Genomic DNA, 13401 nt, shown 5'->3' on the forward strand with positions numbered 1-13401 from the left:
ATTACAGGTGTGAGGCACCACACTCGCCCCCTGAAAGAGTTTTTCAAGTCACTTTTATACTAAAGTTAATATGAGAAATAAAAGGCATGAGAACAGCCACAGGCAGTGAATTTTCTTTTCTAAATTATCAGAGCTTATACAGATATATAAATTAAAATTCAGCCTTGGAACAGGCATAGATAAACTGACCAATGAAGTAAATACACCTTAGAAACAGAAGCATACATATATGGTTACACCTGGTATATCTCAAGGTTGCACAGCAGGTCACTAAGGAAAGAACGAACTAATCAATAAATGGGGCTGGCACAATTATTTATCCTATAGTGGGAAATGAAGTGGGATCCCTGCATCACATCATATATAAATATCGTTCTCTCATTTGTTAAAATCTGATGTGTGAACTTTGGAAACAGAAGAACCGTGACAGGCAGAACTCTACTTTGGCCTGTATATCCCCTCTGCGAGTGTGGGTGGGACTTTGTGAATACCATGGGATTCTGCTCTGATGAGGAGGCTGCTTACGTGGCACAGGAGAGGGGTTTTTGCAGACTCATGTAAATTCCCTAATTGGTTGACCTGAGTTAACCAAAAACAAGATTTTTCCAGGTAGGTTTCACCTAATCAGGTAAGCCCTTCAAAAAAAAAAAAAAAAAAAGGTCCAGATCCTTCCTGAAGGGAAAGCTTTGAATCATAGAGACCTTGAAGAAAGGGAAGAGTCAAGGTTTGAACCGTCTGCGGCCCTGCCTCTAGGAGCTGAAAGCAGAAGTCCTACAATTTCAAGCAACTGGATTCTGTCAACGAACGGACTGAGCTTGAACAGAGCTCCCAGCACCACAGGAGACTTTGACCCTGGATTTCAGCTTTGTGAAACTCTGAGCACAGGGTGTATCTAAGCCATGCTGAGACTCTTGACCCAGGGAACCTAGGAAGCAAATACCTATGTGTGGTTTTAAGGCTGTTTGTTTGTGTTAATTTGTTATGCTATAGTAGAAATTAATACAGGAAACTATCATGAACCCTAAGAAGAAAGGGGACCTCAAAATGATTACCGTTAAATAAAAGAATAATGATATTAATATTAAAACTATCATGAACCCTAAGAAGAAAGGGGACCTCAAAATGATTACCGTTAAATAAAAGAATAATGATATTAATATTAAATCAAAACTATGTTTCTCTTCTGGAAAATATACTTTTCCCTATTCCTTCTGCTTAGTATAACCAAAAATCCTGGACATTTTATATAAACAAACATGAGAAAACCTTGAAAGGTGGAGAGAAGTGTGAACCCAGAGAATCTCAGACAGGTCTCAGTTAATTTAGAAAGTTTATTTTGCCAAGGTTGAGGACATGCCCATGACGCAGCCTCAGGAAGTTCTGACAACATGTGCCCAAGGTGGTCGGGGCACAGCTTGGCTTTATATATTTTAGGCAGGCATGAGACATCAATCAATATATGTAAGAAGTACATTGGTTTGATCTGGAATGGCAGGACATCTTGAAGCAAGGGCAGGAAGACTTGAAGTAGGGAGGGAGCTTCCAGGTCACAGATAGATAAGACACAAATGGTTGCATTCTTTTGAGTTTCTGATTAGCCTTTCCAAAGGAGGCAATCAGATATGCATCTATCTCTGTGAGCAGAGGGGTGACTTTGAATAGAATGAGAGGCAGATTTGCTCTAAGCAGTTTCCAGGTTGAGTTTTTCTTAGTGATTTGGGGGGCCCAATATATTTTCCTTTCACATTTCCCCCCTCTTCGTAAACTCTTCTGGAGGAAGCATTTTACAAGAAAATGAGTCTGATCTCAGGTTTCATCTGATCTCTTATGGCTCTGATAGTTTATTCCTAGAGGGGTAGGTCCAGAAAGCTCATTTTTAGCAGGTTGTGTCCTGTGAAGAGAAAATAGCGGAGAGAAAGGGAGAAAAAACAACAAACTGAAGAACAATCCTGGAAAAATCGATATAGGCCACATTATTCTGAAGTCCATACATTAGTAGGTGGGTATGAAAGTGGCTTAGGTGTGTAAACAGGTTGTTGTTATTTTCTTCTGAAGTTTAAGTTGTCTGGTTTCAGTTTGCAGGGTTCTAAGAAAGCACAGCTTAGTTTTCAGTGACTCCAAATAAGGAAAAATGAAAAAAAAAAGAAGGAAAAAAATGGAAAACATTATTTTGAAGACTTATAGCCAAGAAAAATTAGAATTTGGTTCAAACTGTAGAAAATAATAAAAACTGAAAAAAAAACATTAGGCAAGATTAGAATCTAACAACTAGTGTACTATAGTTTTGAAACATAATTTTTTTCTCTCTCTCCAGTTCCCATTTGTACTAAAGACAAATCATGGTAGGACTGGTTTGCTTTATTATGCTTGGCTTAATTATTTATATACAGTGCAGCAAGAGTTATTATTTTTTAGGCCTTTAAATTGGCTTTGATGGAACTTTGTTCCATAGAAGGAATCTCAGATAAGACTTTTTTAAAGCCACACCCAGACATAGATTGCACCATCAAATACCTATGAGGTGTGTGAATTTCCTCTCCTCTTGAGGTTCCAAGATAAACCTGGGGCTTCTGGGCCTGTCAGAGAGTCACATTCTTTACTTATTGTAGGTTAGAAACCCTGTACGGGGACTGTGTGCACAAAATATGAGGCCAGTTTTTCCAAGGGCTTTACTGTCTCCGTAAGTCAAGTTTGATTCCTTAAAGGAAAGCACACCATTCCAGTCAAATCCTTGGTAAAATAACCAGTTTCTCCAGTTGTGTCCTGTTACAAATGAAAACAGATTCTTATTGCACTTGTGCAAATAACTGTATTGCCATAAGAATACTCACAAATATTTCCAAATTCTGGAAAAATCAGGTAGAGAGCATCAAATATGTTCCAAATTGTGTTCATAGGAGTATACTAAATTGTTAAAAGTTGTCAATAGATTAAAAGAAAAGTTCTAAGACTCTGAAAAATGAAACAAAGGATCAGCAAACATTTTAAGCAAAAAGTCAAAAAGATTGCATGCATATGTTCATTGCAGCACTATTCACAATAGCAAAGACATGGAGTCAACCTAAATGCACATCAGTGGTAGACTGGATAAAGAAAATGTGGTAAATCTACACCATGGAATACTATGCTGCTATAAAAAAGAATGAAATCATATCCTTTGCAGGAATGTGGATGGAGCTGGTGGCCCTTATCCTAAATGAACTAACACAGGAACAGAAAAGCAAATACCGCATGTTCTCACCTATAAGTGGGAGCTAAACATTGAGTACATATGGACACAAAGAAGGGAAGAGCAGACCCCAGGGCCTGCTTGAGAGTGGAGAGAGGGAGGAGGAGGAGGATCAAGAAACTACCTTATTGGGTACTATGTTTATTACCTGGGTGGTGAAATAGTCTGTACACCAAACTCCTGTTTACATGACATGTAATTTACCTATATAACAAACGTGTGCATGTACCCCTGAACCTAAAATAAAAGTTAAAAGAAAGGAACTCTCACAACTCAGCAGGAATAAAGCAAGCAATTATTTAAGTAAAACATGGGCAAAAGGTTGGAAGAGGCATTTGGCTGAAGATGTTATGAAGACTTACAGATGGGAAAACAAGCATATCAAAAGAGGTTTAACACCATTAGGGAAATGCAAATTAAAACCACAATGATCTCCTCCTTGTATTGTCTCCCTACAACTGAATTTGAATCTAGTTATCTCAAAATGCAATACCTTCTAACACTTACAGTTAAATCCTCAGTGAATCTTCTGGGCCTTTGCTTGCTGCAAAGAGAACTGCATCCTAGGAGGAGCTGCTAGCTCTGTTCCGCACCTAGGTGAGCCTCCACCAGGCAGATGCTGGCTTTTACCACCCCCATTGAGCTGGATGAACTCACCACCAGTCTAGGGAGGGGACCTGGGACTGAATGCTAGAGTGTCACCTAAAGTTGGGTCATTTTCATGAACAAACGCTTCTTATAGTTGGTGTGCCTTTAGTCAATATCCAGTGTTGAAATTCATGTTTTTGACAGTTAATTGTACTACTTTATTGTAACATTTTGGGGAAGAATATTTGTGAAACTTCAACTCCATCATGCTGGAAGTGAGAACTGTGAAGCAAAAATTTTATATCAAGGCACAATTTTTGAAACATTTGAAAGTGAACAGCAAGACTTACCATGAAAATGCGTCAGAAAATATACTGCCTGTGTATCATTATTTAACTTATAACTTGAGGAAATAATCTAGCCAAAAGAGAGAGATCAAAGAGATATAGAAGGTTAGAACTCAAGAACAGAAAAGTCATAAAATAGACATGCAGATCTTTCCTGAGTTGAAAATTCAGATTTATAATTGTATTATGTCTCATCTTCAGAGGTTTGTTGTTTTTATTGCTTATGGACCAACCTGGCTCTTCAGTGTTTCTTTATACAGTTTTAATTCCTGTCTTTATTTTACTCCTTGCCCAGGTCCTGGCATTCTATTTTTCCTATCATAACCATCATTTGTCAGTTCTGAAGCTCTCTCTTGTCCATTTAATATAGCAAATGGTGTTCTTTTTCAGCATGTTCTAAAAATGACAAAATTATTTGCATAGTTGGCAGCTTGTGCAAAGGTACTTCATTTTATAAAGATATTAAATTTTACTCTGCAGAAGCAGAATTACATAAAACAACATAAAAGCCATTTTTACTTCTAATTAAATTGAATAATTTTTTCTGTCTTTTAAGTGTTCATATTAAATTACCTGAGTTACTTTTTAAAAGTAGGACGTTATCTTCTTAAAGCTTTTGTTACTTGATTTTTCCTCTAAGCTGTATGAATGTTCCTCTGTTAACAGTATTGTAATTTAGAACTTACATTGTGATTTCTGTTAAAGATTTTGCAAGAAAAAAATAATTGCTAGGAAATATATGAAAATGTTTGCCATTTAAAAATTCCTGTCTGGCTCCAGCCCACACATCTATTTTCCCATTCCTCATTTTAAAACCTACCTATAAAAGCTGGAAAAAGATGACAATTCATAACATTGGAAAATAAAAGTTACAAAATATTTCAAGGATCTGAGAGGAATTTACGCTACTTACAAAGCATGTAGAATCAAGTCTGAAGACGCACTTGGCTGCTGATCTTGAATGACTTTAAGAATTTTGTTTTTGGCTGGGCGCGGTGGCTCACGCCTATAATCCTAGCACTTTGGGAGGCGGAGGCGGGGGCATCACGAGGTCAGGAGCTCCAGGCCATCCAGGCTAACACAGTGAAACCCCGTCTCTACTAAAAATACAAAAAATCAGCCGGGCGACGTGGCGGGCGCCTGCACCCACCTCCCGAGTAGAGGTACCCAACTACTCGGGAGGCTAAGGCAGGAGAATGGCGTGTACCCGGGAGGCGGAGCTTGCAGTGAGCCAAGATGGCGCCACTGCATTCCAGCCTGGGCGACAGCGAGACACCTTCTCAAAAAAAAAAAAAAAAAAAAAAAAAAGAATTTTGATTTTCCGGCGGGTGCAATGGCTCATGCCTGTATCCCCAGCACTTTGGGAGGCCGAGGGGGCAGATCATGAGGTCAAGAGGTCGAGACCATCCTGGCCAACATGGTGAAACCCCGTCACTACTAAAAATACAAAAATTAGCTGGGCATGGTGGCCCTATAGTCCCAGCTATCGGGAGGCTGAGGCGAGAGAATCCCTTGAACTCAGGAGGCGGAGGTTGCAGTGAGCTGAGATTGTGCTTTTGCACTCCAGCCTGGCAACAGAGCAAGACAAAGAAAGAAAGGAAAGAAAGAGAAAAGAAAGAAAAGAAAGAGAGAAAGAACCAAAAGAATATAAAAAAGAAATAGGAAAGTCTTGAAAACTATGTACATGAAGTATGAGATTAAAAGGTTAATACATGTGCCAGGGTTCCCCAGGGCCACACCCCTGTTTGAGGACTCTCCATGAAGACTCACGGTACTCAGCATGCAGTTGTGCTATGGCCAAGATTTATTACAGAGAAGAATGCAAACAGAGTCAGCCAAGGGGAGGCTGCATTGGGCGGGGAGGCTGCATGGGGGAGAAGGCCAAAAGAAACCACGTGCAAGCTTTTAAGGGCCCTTTCCCAGTGGAGTCACACCAGACAAGCTTGATTTTGAGCAGCATGTAAACATGACAACACATGTGAAATGTTGTTTGTCTGAGAAACCTACTCAGCATCCATGGTTTTTATCGTATGCTGGACATAAGGGCACTCTCTACCTAGTATGTACCAAAATTCCAGACTCCCAGAGAAAAAGCAGGTGTCTCACATAAACCACATTGCTTGTACACACAGTTTAAGCAGAGTGAGACACCCTCATCAATTAGGAAATGGTGAGAACACTCCCAAAATACAAGTTCCCAGATGCCAGCCAAGGGCCAACTTGCAAGCAGGTCTTTCTAACAATGGCAGTCTCGGGCCTGCCATGTTCTTTGCATAATACTCAACTTATATTTTAAAATAATCCTACAAATTGATTTAAAAGAGGTCAACTCTTTAGTAGAAGATAAAACATGTGGATAGGTAATTAATAAATTTAAAAAATACCAATGTCCAGTAAAAATATGAAAATATTTCTATCTTACCAGAAATAAGAGGCATGCAAACAAATCAAGCTTTTCAAGTTAGATGTATTTTTGGTTAACATGGCATTGTTGACGTTATAAATAGTGCTGAAAAATGTGTACTTTCACGGACCACTCCTAGCATATAATTCAGCAACATTTTCCTAAACGTCTTTCTCTCTCTCCCTCATCCTTCTTTCTTATGATGGATGGATGATAACTTTTCTTCTGTTTGAACAATGAAATTTATTTTAAATTATCCTAAGCAAATAGATATGCTGAAAAAATCCTAGACTAAGGATATTCACTGCAACATTATGAATAATGTTGAAATTAGATATATCCTAAATAATGCGTATTAAGGAAATAAATACATTTTACTACATCCGTTCAACTGAATAATATATAGCCATTAAAGAACAATATCTCCATGAGAAAAAACGTTATCAAAAATTAAAAGATTGCAGCAATGGTGCCACAATGTATGATCAGAATAAGAGATCAAGAGTTTAACATTAGAAGGTCATAAATATAACAACAATGGAAAAGGGTCATTGCAAATTAGTTTGGACAAAATGAACTAAATCATAATGGAGCTTTGCCAAAAATTTTTATTTCTTTTTTATTGTAGAAAAATATACATTACATAGAATTTACCATTTTAATTATTTATTGGTGTGCATTAAGTGGCATTAAGTACATTCATGATGTTGCTCAACTGCTATCCATTTCTAGAACGACTTCATCATCCTGAACAGAAACACTTTATCCATTAAACAATAATTCCTCATTCCCTCCTACTCCTGGAGTCCCCAGATAACCTCCATTCTGTTTTCTGTGTTTATAAATTTGCATATTCTAGGCACCTTATATAAATGGAATCACAATATTTGTCCTATTGCATCTGGTTTATTTCACTTAGTATAATGTTTTTCCAGGTTCTCCCATGTTTTAGCATGGATTATAGTTTCATTCCTTTTTAAACTGAATAACATGTCATAACATGTACATACCACATTTTGTTTCTGCATTCCCCTGTTGGACAGTTTAGTTGTTTTCCCATTTTGGCTGTTGTTAATCATGCTGCTTTAACCACTGGTGTACAAGTATCTGTTTGTTTCTCCGCCTTTAATTCTTTTGAGTATATACCTAGAAGTGGAATTATATGATAATCCTATTTTTAATTTTTAGAAATCACTGAACTATTTACCACAGCAACTGCACCATTTTGCATTCCCATCAGTAATGTGCAGGGGTTCCATTTTCTCCATATTCTCACCAGTCCTTGCTATTTTTCTTATTGTTTTAAATAATAGCCATTCCAAAGCCTGTGAAGTGGTATCTCTTTGTGGTTTTTATTTTCATTTCCCTAATGACTAGTGATGTTAATAAGCATATAACATCAATAGGCACATTAAAGGATTCATGTACTTACTGGCCGTTTGTATGCATCCTTTGGAGGAATGTTCATTCACGTCTTTTGCATATTTTAAATTTGGTTATTTGTTGTTATTTTTTCTTTTCTTGTGGAGTTGTAGGAATTCTTTATAAATTCTGAATATTGATATTTATCAGGTATATGGTTTGCAAAGCTCTTACGTTTTGATCTTTGATCTCCTTTGAGATAATTATTGTATATGGCATAAGATAAGGGTCCAACTTTATTCTTTTGCATGTTGATATTCATTTTTACCAGCACCATTTGTTGAAAAAAAGATTCCTTTCTTGGTGGATGGTTTTGGCATTTTTGTTGGAAATCAGTTGACCACATATTCAAGGTTTTGTTTCTAGATTAGATAGTCTATTTCCTTGGTCTATATGACTCTTCTTATGCCAGTACCACACTGTTTTGATTACTTTGGTATGTTTTGATATCAGGAAGTGTGAGACCTCCAACTTTTCTTTCTGTTTCAAGATTGTTTTGGCTACTTGAAAACCTGTGAGAATCCATATGGATTTTAGGATGAGTTTTCCTATTTCTACAAAAAATACTGTTGGGATATTAATAGGTGTTGCATTAAATCTGTATATCACTTGAGTAGCATTATCATATTAACAATATTAGGTCTTGGTTGATGAACACAGGATGTCTTCTCACTTGTTATGTCTTCTTTCATTTCTTTTAACAATGTTTTATAGTTCTTGGTGTACAAGCCTTTCACTTCCTAGGTTAAATTTATTTTTTAATATTTATTTTTTATGATGTTCTTATAAATGGAAATGTTTTGAATTTTTTTGTGTCTTTCTTTGCTAGTGCATAGAAATGTAACTGACTTTTTTTGTGTTTATTTTATATCCTACAATTTTGCAGGATTTTTTTATTGGTTGTAACAATTTTGTGTGTGTGTGTTGTGTGTAATCTTTAGGGCTTTTTAACATAAAAGATTACATCATCTGCAGAGATAATTTTACCTCCTTCTTTCCAAATTCAATGACATTTCTTGTCTAATTGTTCTTGCTAGAACTTCCAATATGATCTTGAATAGAAGTGGTGAAAGCAGGCATCCTTGTCTTGTGCACTTATCATTTTGAACAAGACCCTTTCATTCTTTGATGATGATGATGATGATGATGATTATTATTATTATTTTTATTATTGAGATGGAGTCTCGCTCTGTCGCCCAGGCTGGAGTGCAGTGGCCCTATCTCAGCTCACTGCAAGCTCCGCCTCCCGGGTTCACGCCATTCTCCTCTCCAGTAGCTGGGACTGCAGGCGCCTGCCACCACGCCTGGCTATTTTTTCGTATTTTTAGTTGAGACAGGGTTTCATCGTGTTAGCCAGGATGGTCTCGATCTCCTGACCTCGTGATCCGCCTGCCTCGGCCTCCCAAAGTGCTGGGATTACAGGCGTGAGCCACCGTGCCCAGCCCCATTCTTAGATAATTCTTTTAATAATGAAAACCTGTTGAATTTTGTAAAGTGCTTTCTTAGTACATCAGTTGAGATGATCATGTGATTTTTTCCCCTTCCATTCTATTAATTTCATATACCACAGTGACCGATTTTCATATGTTGACCTTTTCTTACATTCCAGTAATAAATCCCACTTGGTCATGGTTTATAATTGCTTTAATCTGTTGTTTAGTTCAGTTTGCTAGTATTTTGTTGAAGATTTCTCCATCAACATTCATAAGAAATATTTGTGTATAGTCTCCTTTTCAAGTAGTATTTTTTTCTGGTTTTGGTATCAGGGTAATGCAGGCCTCATAGAATAATTTGAAAGGGCTCTTTCTGCTTCATTTTTTTTTTTTTTTGCAAGAGTTTGGAAAAGAATTAGTGTTATTTCTTCATTAAAGGTTTGGTATAATTCACCATTGAAGCTGTTTGGCCTAGGGCTTTTTTATCTTGTAGGAAGGTGTTTTATTTTGAGGCCCCCTCCTTACTAGCTATCTGTCTATTCAGATATTCTGTGTTTTTATGATTTGATTTTGGCAGATTGCCTGCCTGTTTCATCTAGGTTACCCCACTTGTTGATGTATAATTGTTCAAAGTATTCTTTTAATCTGTTTATTGCTGCAAAATTGGTAGCATGTCTCAGTTTTCATTTCTGAACTTATTATCTTAAACATTTTCTCTTCCTTTCCTTTTTCAGTTGTTTTAAGGTGTTTTTCTAGTAAGTCTGATATGCATGCTTTCTTACAGATGGTTTCTTTCAATTTATTTTGAATTTATTTGCAAATTTTGAATGAGCCATCTTCTATTTCTTAGTATGTCTTGTAATTTTTGTTGTTGGAAACTGGGAATTTGATGGTTTTAATGTGGTACTTCTGGAAATCAGATTCTCCCTCTTCCTCAGGATTTGCTTTTATTTTTATTGTTGAAGGCTGTATTAACCCATTTAAGACGTTTCCAAACTGTTTTTGCAAAAATTATTTCTTGTCATGTGTGATTATTGGAGTCTCTGTTTCTTTAGCTCATGTTCAGCTAATGTTTAGACAGAGATTTTTAAAAAATCAGGAGCTGAAGCAAACAAACCAATGAAAGACACACACACATACTCTCGAAACAAAACAAAACAGAGGCAGGAGCTGCAAGGCAGCCTCTGAAGACTGGCTCTGTGCTGGGACCCTTCATCTCTGGGCTAGGCTTGCTCAAGCTTGGGGTTGGGCCAGCAGTGAAAGCAGAAGGTCTTCTCAGGTCGTTTCTGAGCACGTGACACTCTTGAGCATTCACATGGCTTTCTAAATTCTCCTGGATATATGGCTGCACTTGATGTTCAAATTCCCCCAAAGCATCTCATTAAGCATCTCTTCTGGATCTCTGATGGCCTGTTTTATATCTCTACTTGTAATCCCTTGCCTCAGACACTTGTGAGCTTGTCGTCACCTTGTAGCTTTTATGAACAGCGTCAACCGCTTTTATCACCTGCATTCGGAATTATACAAAACAGAGATGAGTGTCTTGTGTCAATCTGTCAGATGTCCCCAGACAGGTTAGAAACATAACATAATGATTTGCAATGAAGTCTGCTCTGTTCCCTCTTATGCAATGGGAGGTGGGATCTGGAACCAAGATGCCCTCTGCTGAAGACCCAGATTACTGCTGTACTGGGGAGTGGAGAGAATAAGAGTGAAAGTGCCACACACCTTTCCTACTATTGTGACAACAGCTTTTTTTTGATAGGGCATTTGCTTGCTTGCTGTAAACCCGTGACAGTTTTCCAGAGATGCTTTAAAGTTGGTTCAGATAACTTCTGGGCTTTTTTTTTTTATGTTTTTGTTGGGGAGTGAGAGCTTGGAGTTTCCAAGTCTGCCATCTTGCTGCTCTAATTTTTTAAAATAAATAATAGTTAAACATATGACATAACGTATATCAAAATAACTTTATCTCATATTTAAATTATATATGTACATAAACAAATCAGAAAAAAATAAAAACAAAAGCAAAACTTATGTATTCTGCCTTTTTCTCCACATGCTAAAAATGGAGAGAAAATAATAGGCCAATAATTCTCAAACTTTCTGTTGTGAAGGATCAGTTCTCTCCTCTGAATATGTCATGGGTAACACTTTTAAAAATAGACTAAAATTGAATTATTGGGAAAGTACAATAAAAGACATAAACTATCAACCCCATTTTCAAATTATCAGATTTAATAGGCATAAAATTTATCTGTCATATTGCAAATGAAGTTCCTAAATGGTTCTTCTCGATTTCTTTTGCCAATCAGCAACCTTCAGTTCTCAGTTTGACACTTGATAGCAACCATACTTTCAGTAGCCTGGAGTGATCATTGTTTTTCTGTCCTCTGAATTAGAGAGACTCGTAAGAATAGAGAAAAAATTACTAAAGGAAATATTTTTTGACTAAATAAAATGGTAAAATCATCTGTACATAAAATCATTCAAACTTTGATGGCAGAAAATCATTTGGAAAAATATTGGTCTCAAATATTGTGAAAAGTTAAATACTACATAATAATTTATAAAGAGTTTATGCAAAAAGAGAAGTGAACCTAACAGTTAATTGAACAAAGAAGCATGCACACACTATAAGATAGAAATTGATAATAGAAGTAGAAAATATGTCATTCCCATGGAAAAGAAGACAATAAAAATTACAATAAAACTTAAGATATAACTTTTGCTGAAAAATTATTTAAAAAATTTTCTAATAATTTCTAAATTATTTTCAACACAGACATGTTGAAAAATAATTTTTCAATAACTTCCTACTTTGTTAAGTAAAATATAATTTTTAATTGAAATTACATTTTAAAAAAACTGTCTAAAGCAAAATAGTAGCAATGTATTGTGTATTTATACCATATATACAAGTAAAACATAAAATGACAATAGCACAAAAATACCAGGGAAAAATGTGGAATATACTGTTCTACTGGTTTATATTACATGTGAGATGCATATTAGTTGAATATAGACCATTATTAATTAGAGATGTGCACTATAAATCCTAAGGCAACCATTAAAACAATTAAAGCAATTCAGTGTTTTCTTAGTATTCTTTGATTATGTTTCAATAATAAAACTACTCTAAATGTTTGGAAATAAATTGATGATCAAATGCCTACTTTTTCTCAGATACTTCCTGCCTTTGTGTTTTGCTTATTTTAATAAACCTCTGAGCTGTCTCTTTCTCATATAATGACTTCCAATTGATATGCATGTAAAATATGGGATGCTTCATGAATTTGTGTGTCATCCTTGTGCAGGGGCCATGCTTATCTTCTCTATATCATTCCAATTTTAGTATACATGCTGCTGAAGCAAACACACCTATTTGTTAATCCTAAAAATTCAACAACATATGCACAACACTCTAAATTTCTAAAGTATGATGGTACCCAAAACACTATAACTAAAAGTGAGTTGTATACCATAAGGGTTAAGAGCTTGGGTGTTGAAGTGGGGTGTGGTGGCTCACGCCTGTAATCCCAGCACTTTGGGAGGCCGAGGCAGGCAGATCATGAGGTCAGGAGTTCGAGACCAGTCTGGCCAACATAGTGAAACCCCGTCTCTACTAAAAATACAAAAAATTAGCTGGGTGTGGTGGTGTGTGCCTGTAATCCCAGCTACTCGGGAGGCTGAGGCAGGAGAATCACGTGAACCCAGGAGGCAGAGGTTGCAGTGAGCTGAGATAGTGCCACTGCAGTCCAGCCTGGGCAACAGGATGAGACGCCATCTCAAAAAAAAAAAAAAAAAAAGAAACGAGCTTGGGCGCTGAAAGTGAACCATCGGGGTAAATTTCCATCTTTAGCACATACTACCTCAAGCAATGCAATCTTTTGTGCCCCTCTTTTTCCATCTGTAGCACAGTGATGATATAGTTTGGATATTTTCCCCTCTAAATCTCACATAGAATTATAATCCCTAATG

General features: G+C 36.7%; 1 non-coding gene across 1 annotated transcript; it reads right to left on the reverse strand.

Annotated features, from left to right (window-relative positions):
* Positions 1-12692: 12692 nt before the first annotated feature.
* On the reverse strand, positions 12693-12795 carry LOC112134552 (U6 spliceosomal RNA). Its single transcript, XR_002915953.1, has one exon. It is a non-coding gene; the product is annotated as a U6 spliceosomal RNA (small nuclear RNA).
* Between the last annotated feature and the right edge of the window lie 606 nt (positions 12796-13401).

The sequence above is a fragment of the Pongo abelii genome, chromosome 6 (genome assembly GCF_028885655.2).
Source record: "Pongo abelii isolate AG06213 chromosome 6, NHGRI_mPonAbe1-v2.0_pri, whole genome shotgun sequence".
Taxonomy (NCBI): domain Eukaryota; kingdom Metazoa; phylum Chordata; class Mammalia; order Primates; family Hominidae; genus Pongo; species Pongo abelii.